An 8431-nucleotide genomic window follows, 5' to 3' on the forward strand; every position below is an offset into this window, starting at 1 on the left:
TGCCAATGTTTCGTATAATTTGGGGCATCTAGAATTGCATGTGGGTCATTCCGTATAATGGCGAAAATTCCAGTTTTTAGTTAAAGAAAGCCTAATAAATTGAGACAGGCCACTCTGTCTCTGGGCTGAAAGTGGAAACTGGATCTCCCTGTGGGTGGAAACCGGATAACGTTAATGTATCAACGGACCAAGAAGTTAGGCCTTTGGAGCTGAATTAATGGACTTTAGTTTGGTCTGGACTCTGGAGTGCTTTCGGCAGACGGGCAGCCTCAATAAAATTCATCATTGAACTTGGGTCTGGCTGGCTGGGATCCATAAAAAGAGAAGTGAAATCAAGCTGTGATACCAAAACAAATCTTACACATGATATGGTCAACATAATTCCATCTTCTAGTGAAGTGAACCAAGTGCGAAAACGGAATTCATTCGCATTTCTAAGATGTCAATTTGAACAGATTGGACGGACCAATAAGACATTGAATTGGAAAAGTCCAGACTTAATGATACAAAGTATTGGGCCTGGTCCATCTATAATACACTCATACTGGACCGGATGGGATTGGACCAAGTGCAGTCCAATTGATTTCCTACACAAAAGCATGCATGTGTTTGGACAAGGGTTTGAGTAGGAGTGATATTGGTTTGAGTAGGATGTCCAATTGATATCCAACATTGCCTCTATGAGAATTTGTGCATTTTTCTTGTGGAGGAATGCCAGGCTACAGGAAGATAAAAAATCTCTTGGATGTGTTAATTAAGAGGGAGGGGTAGAGGGGGCAGAGTTTGATTTTTTTTTTTTTTTGAAAATCTGGTTTTCATAAGGGATTAATGGGGAAAATTCCAATGCCTAAATTTAGATGGAGTTTGATTTTTTGTTTTTGGAAATCTGGTTTTCATATGGAGCTGATGTTTTGTCAAACAGGGGGAATTTATTCTTTACAAAATGGAGCTATTGTAGCTGAACTAAAGTCTATATAGTCACCTCTTCTTTTTCGCTCGTGATCAGGGATGGAGTTCAGTTCTTGTGCAGGACTCCTGATCAATGCTATTAAAACTCTGTTGCTACTCTATTTGCTTTGGCCATGCTAGCTATAGCTTGTTGGATAATTTTTTTAACTGTGTAGAAATATGAATCAAGTCCTTTTCTTATCTAAAAAAAAACATTTTCATAGGGAAGTTAATTACACTAAGAACCTCGTATCAGAAGTTACATAGTTGCAGGTTCATCCTGAATCGTTGGTTGGTCGCTGATGTACTGAATGAACAATTGCCTTTTCACTGTGGTTTAATATAGTTTTTTGATCTACCAAAAGTTAATAAGAGAATTTGTGCAAATTACAAGCCAACTGAACTGATTACCTTCCAAATATGATGACCAAATGCTCCCCAAATACTGTAAAACTAAAGAATTAAGAGACTTTTTTTAATTTAATGGTAGATTACAAAAGCTATTGTTGGAATGGTCAATTACATGAAAAAATACATCTGCACATATGTTTTGAAAAATACTTTTTCTCTTATTAAAATCAGTTTTTAACTTATTTACACTCCTTAGATATTCTTGAAAAATTACAAGAATAGTTTTGGGTTTTTAATAACAACCTATTTACACTCCTTAGATATAAAGAAGAGAGTATAGAGGCTTGTTATTGCGCAATGTGCATGCGCGTGTGTGTGCGACGCTATGAGGTGCTTTATAAGTGCACTTTGCTCGGTAACAGTCATTAATTGTTAATTACCTTTTGAAATTGTGACACTGTTCAAGGAGCCTTTTCTTAGCACAGTTTCGAAAATCACTTTGTCCCTCTCTCTCTCTCTCTCTCTCTCTCTCTCTCTCTCTCTCTCTCTCTCTTTCTCGTTCTCAATCCAGTTTGCTATTGTTTCACAGAAGGTTTTTTTGGAGACTCTTCAACTTTGTTGGTTACAGATTCTCACCCAAGGTTCTGTTGTATCTTGGGAACGGATTTGCCTGTAACCCAACAACAAATTCAGTGAAACTGAGTGGGGGCAAAAAAATGTTCTAAAGACAGTATCTTCAGACACGCCTCAGAGCTTCTCCTCCAAGTTTCAGTGACCCCTTTTCCTAACAGTTATAAATAGAGCAAAACTAGTACTAGAGATCAAGGTTCAAAATATCGATATGTCGGTATGGGCATATTGGGCGAATCGATACAGTTTTTTATGCATTTTTTTATTTTTTTTCGCAACCAGCTCAGGGGGTGGAGGGGGCCAGTTTAGGGCTCCTCCCCCCCCTGAACCGGCCAGACCCCTAATACACTCACTGTTGGGGCGTATCAGAGGGGTCCCGGAACGATACGTATCAGCTGATACGAGTTGATACATATCAATACTTTGAACCTTGCTAGAGATAGACTGATCATAACTAACCTCATCCAATAGAAGTTTTGACCAATCAAACCCCACCCATGAATTTTGATAAATAACACTTAATTGGCTACCACATTTATGATTCCAATTGACTGTCAGAAGTTTTTTAAATATCATATCTTTTCTGTATCATAGTCGAACTCATCCAAATTAGAGTGATATAGAATAGTAACGTACACACCTTATTACGATATAATTCTTTAGCAAATACAAACAGGTTCTCCATACATATAGCTTGGCACTCCCAAAACCCCAAGCATGATTTTCTATAGTCGTAGCGGTGACTCCAAAGTCAAAGTGGAATAATGGATACATCACGTTGTATCAACTGTTTGAATACACGGCAATAGCCTCTGTGGCTCAAGTTGAATTATTTGACTCTTCTCTAACCTGATGAAGTGATTTCTGCCCATAACTCAACTCTGATTAATATCTTTAAAATATTACTGAAAGTCCAAAAACTGTGTTTTCAACCTTTGTTTCCTTGTCAGTCGGGTCACAATCCAATAGTCTGAACAGTTCAGTGGATTATCTGATTTTTGTATTATTTCTTTTTTTTTATTTTGTATTAATAGCATTATAGGTTGAGCTGTTGATCTAGAGGTGATCCATTGACCCGAGAAGGGAAAACGGTTCAACCTCGCAGCCAGCTTTTAAAATACTTAAACACAAGAATAACTGTGCTGGCCTGAGTGTTTATAAACTTGATAGTCCACAACCACAAGCAATTGAGACACCAGCTCCGGAGGGTCCAGTGACAATTGGCCCAACAAACGCTCAATTTTTTCGAAATTTGAATTTGGAGTAGACGAGCACTCATGAGCCCAGCTGTTGTGGATTTCCATGGCCGCCAATTTCTCTTCCTTCAGGTGGGCCTTCGGCCCAGGTTTCTCCTACTTTGTCTTTGCAAGTCTCTCAGTCCCAATTGGTGGTCTCTCTGGTCTCAATTTGGGAAAGAACGAAGGAGACTTTGGGTCCAAAAAGGGACAAAGCAGAGAAGACCATAGACTACAACTTGAAGCTCCTTTAGATATAGCGTGGTGTTTATAAGGTGGCATGTCAAACAGTGTTTTGCAAACGTGTGTACAATAAAGAGTTTACTTCTGTAATACGAAAAGAGAGTGAGAAAGCAAGTTTGTCTTTGGATTTCTGCTTCTTCTTGTGATGTTTGTAGGGTACGTGGTATTGAAATAACCAGTGATTCTAATTGGGGGATGGTAATAATATCCATAGGGACAAGTGTACCGAGGTGGAATCTACCTAGCTAGAGGGGATGAATCGGCTACTCATGCTGACCCTTTTAGTGTGGAGCAAAGAGTGGCTCAAGATGTTCAAATGAGGAAAAGTTTGTGTTTAAGCTTCATTTGGTGGAGGAAGAGGATGAACGGAAGCTCTTCTTGAGCTGGAAAATCAGTACCCCATGTTAGAGTAGATGGTTTGACAGAAGAAATTAAAGGGTGTTTAATTTGAGGATGCATATGGGGTTAATTCCAATGTAATGTTGATAGTGATGACTTCGCCAACCATCTTGGTGGCATCCTGGATTTTAGAAACACAAATTGATGTAGCGCGATTTGATTTTTCTTTGCTGGAGGATGATCTGTCTTCCAGTCGGGTGGCGAGTTACGTGAATCTGTAAGAAAGGATCAGAGAATTCAGGGTGACTAACCCGGCGAGGTCGCTCCGCTGCTTAAGTCAGTAAACTGACGCGAGTTGAAAAGCTTTGAGAGCTTAGAGACTGAATTGGATTGAATACCGAGGTGCCTCGAAGCCGAAGTGAGCCTTATGCCGAGGTGACTGAATATCCGATCTCAATTGTTGCGAACTAAACTTGTCAGTCTGAGTTGTCATCTCTTGGTCAGGTCGTGTCCACGTGTCCCCTTTTTTCTAGGTCGGGCCATATCACCCTTCATCAATTACCCCCCACTCCCCGAGCCAGGGGTCTCAACCCGGTGTCGGGAGTTCATGACAAGTCCAGGTGGATTTGGCACGAGGTCTAGGCGGTTCGACGGACAAATCATTAGTCGGACCATCTCGGCTGCTTGGCTCAACCAAGAACAACCTAGGTCGCATCAGGTGTACGCGCGGACATAAAGCTGTTTTATAAACTCCCCGGACGTCATAACGGGCGCTAAACCGATTTCAACCTCGGGGGTTGTGCAACCGGTTTTCCTAGGAGTCGTTGGATCATAACGATCTCGACTGTTGATTCCCGGATACAATGGCTATAAATAGGGGCAAGGAACTCATTTTCTTCGCCACAAGTCCGATAATTCACATTCTGAGGTCGCGCTCGAGTCCTTCAGTTCGGCGTCTTCCCAAGGTCATCTTCCTTTCTTCAGTTCGGTCTCTCTTTTGGTGAGTCTCCCTTAGCTCTCTTTTTCGATTCCGCGTGTTCCATTATGTCTAGCTTTAGTTTCAATAGCCTTTTATACGGGAGCGGTGAATCCGCTGGAGCCGAGGTAGCTCAGGTCGTATAGGTCTTCGTCCTGCTAAGGAAGTTACTTCGAGTCAGGATGCGGTTCGCGGTCCTCCCAAGGTGGACTCACCCCGGGGACCTGGCTTCCACCTCGCATCGAGGTCGGGTGCTAGATAACTTTGGCCCATCGACGATGACGGCGGACGGGCTCTTATCCCTAGTAGCCCAATACAAACTTCCCAATAACCTTGTGTACAGTATCCCTTTAGGTAATTTCCCTTGGGAGCACGGTCACGACGAGATCGTGATCTTCGAGGAACAGCTCGTTGCTGGTCTTCGACTTCCACTTCACCCCATGATAGTCGAAGTCATCAAGTTGTTCAACATAACCATAGATCAGTTGCACCCGAACTCCATCCGTAATGTAGTAGGAACCATCTCCCTTTTCCACGACTACAACCTTCCTCTCAACCTTGAAATCTTTTCTTCTTTTATTTCCATTAAAAATAACTCGTCCTGTGTTCTGCCCGAGCACAGGCGAACTTACTACTTGTCACCACGTCCGGGCTTCAAACTCTTGCACGAGCTCCCAAACAAGGTCCTGGCTTGGAAAAGGCATTATTTTGTGGTCCGTAACACTAAGGGGTGGCCTTTTCCAACCCATTGGCGGGCAGCCATCCAGGACCCCGGTGTCCAGTTGGACCTGAAGACAAGGGAGACGCTTAGATCTTGGGTGGAGCTTGGCTTAAAGTTCGTAGACATTGTGACTGAGGAGAAGCTCGTGCAGGCCGGTCTGAGTCCTGGTAGGTCGTTGTTTGTTGTATTTCCTTTGTTTTATTTCAGTAATGTTTCTGATAGTTCGTTTTTGTTGCAGTTATCATGGGCATCCCCGCGACTGAACTCTTCGGGAGCATGAAGAAGGGGAAGAAGAAGCGAGCTTCAAAAAGGGCTCGTGTTGAGTCCCTGCCGGTTGCCATTCTAGAGCCCGAGCAACCATGAATCGCCGAGCAACCTCCTGTGATAGACTTGGTCGAGGAGGAATCTGACAAGCTCTCCCTACCCCACATGCCTGAGGAGGCAACGTCTTCAGAGCCCGCCCCTGCATCTGCCACTTCTTCAGGCTGCAATGACGCAGCTCGGAGCATTCTGACTCCGAAATACGGCCTCCTCAAGAGAAAAAGCGCAATGTATGCCGAGGAGGTTGCTAGCTAGGCTGAACTGCCGGTTGCTCAACTCGGAGCCCGAGCGGCTACCCACTGCATGGTGGTAAGTTTTCTGACTTATCTTCTTCGATCTTGTATTTAGCTTTTCATGCACTGACACTTGTTTTCTTCTCTTGGCAGGTGAACTCCACCATCCATGCCTTGGCTTATCAGTCCGAGGTGAACTTGAAGCGGGCCCTCGCAACCGAGGAGTCTTCCCACAAGGCCCATACTGAGCTAAACTTAGCCCGCAATGATAATAACCAACTGAAGAAGGACGCGTGGGCTAAGAAAGAGCTGATTACGCTGTTGATGCCCGAGAAGGAGCTTGCAGAGCAGGAGGCAGTGCTGAAGAGGGAGGTGGAGAACCTCGAGGCTCATGTAAAGGAGTGGATTGAGATACTTCTTCAAGCAGTGGAGGAGGCCAAGGTTAAGGCCATCGAGGAGTACAACACTTCGGCGGAGTACCGGAGGGAGATGGTCGAGGTGGGGACGACGAGCTACCACAAAGGCTTCAATCTTAGTAGGTGGCTGACCCGATGTGGGTTCCCCCAGCTCGATCTTAGTGCCATAACTACCTTGAGGATCACAAAGGAAACGGCCACCGAAGTTGCTGAAGATATGGAATCCGAGGCAGAATGCGACATCAACCTGTTCGATGACGTTGAGGAGATCGGTGCTGGTGAGAGCCGCATGGAGATAGATCGTCCTACCGAAGCCTCCGACAAGGGTGAGGAGCCCCGAGATGATTAGAAGCCTCTTCTCGATCCTATATGATGTATACCTCGAACCTCCGAGTTCGTTTCATAGTGGAAGTTTCTCTCTTTTTTTTTGTACTCAAACTTTACATCAATGAAATATAAGCATTTTGACTATCTTTGTGCAAAAACATTCTAAGTGTGAACAACTCCCGAACTAGCGAACTAAACCACATAGGAGCAAAAATTTCAGTGTTGGTTGCCCCAAACTATCAAGCTAACGAGCTGGACTACGAGTAGGGATAACTGAAGTAGATTTTTTCTAAGTGTTGGTTACCCCCAACTGTCGAGCTGACGAGCTGGACTCCGAGTAGGGGTAACTTTACATTATTGTACGCCAAGGTGGGCAGACATTGTAGGGTATATACCTGACCTGTCTGCACACGGGTTACTCGCTTAGGTGTTGGTTATCCCTTAGTGTCGAGCCGTCAAAACTGACCTCAAATGGGATCAACGTGTTGTTATATGCTGAGGTGGGCTATACGTCATAGGGTTTGTACCCGAGCTATCTATGCCTTGGGCATGAAAACCGATTTGCCTTTGCCGAAGAGGCGACTATGACTTATTTTCCCATGCCGAAGGGGCGCCTAGGACTTATCGTAGTGCCGAGGTCTTATGTCAGCTCGGCATCATGGCCCTTGGGCCCCTGGGTGCGACTCGCAGTCCTCTCTCCAGTTCGGTGATCACAAGTAATATCTTCTTAGGTTGTCGATGTTCCACGATCGAGGTACTTGCTTCCCTTCTAGAGTCTCGAGCTTGTACATACCTTCCCCATATACCCATCTTACTCGGTATGGACCTTCCCAATTTGGTCCGAGCTTACCGACACCGGGCTCAGGTACCATAACCTTCCAAAGAACCAGCTCGCCGACGCAAAAGTGTCGCTTCTTGACCCGGGCGTTATAGTACTGAACTACTCTCTGTTGGTAAGCTGCAGTCCAGATGTATGCCAGGCCTCATACTTCTTCCACCAGGTCTAGGTTAGTACGGAGCTCGTCATCATTCATCTCTTCGTCGTAGGTCTCCAAGCGTAGTGTAGGCACCTCGATCTCTGTTGGGATCACCGCTTCTTTGCCATAAGTGAGATTAAAGGGAGTCTCACCTGTGGCAGTCTTGATGGTAGTCCGGTAGGCATAGAGTACACTAGGTAGTTCTTCTATCCACAATCCTTTGGCTCGAGCTAAGCGACTTTTCAGTCCGCGAAGTATGGCTCTGTTGGTGACTTTCGCTTGCCCGTTCGCCTGGGGGTGTGCCACCGAGGTGAAGTTTTGCTGAATTCCCATTTCAGCACACCAATTCTGAAATTTTATATCCTCAAACTACTTCCCGTTGTCGAAGATAAGTACCCGAGGTAGCCCGAAACGACACACTATGTTCTTCCAAAAGAAGTTTTGTATGTTGCGGGTTGTGATTGTTGCTAGAGGTTCAGCTTCCACCCACTTTGTAAAATAGTTTACTACTACGACCAGAAACTTCCTCTGTCCTGTCATTGGCGGGAATGGACCAAGTATGTTGATTCCCCACTATGAGAAGGGCCACGGGCTAGTGAGGTATTTCAGATCGGCAGTAGGTCGGTGGTGGATGTTAGCGTGCCTCTGACACTTATCGAACTTCTTAACGAGCTCGAGTGTGTCTACCTTCATCGTGGGCAAGTAGTAGCCTCG

Source organism: Nelumbo nucifera, chromosome 6 (genome assembly GCF_055504915.1).
Source record: "Nelumbo nucifera cultivar China Antique chromosome 6, China Antique-T2T, whole genome shotgun sequence".
Taxonomy (NCBI): Eukaryota; Viridiplantae; Streptophyta; class Magnoliopsida; order Proteales; family Nelumbonaceae; genus Nelumbo; species Nelumbo nucifera.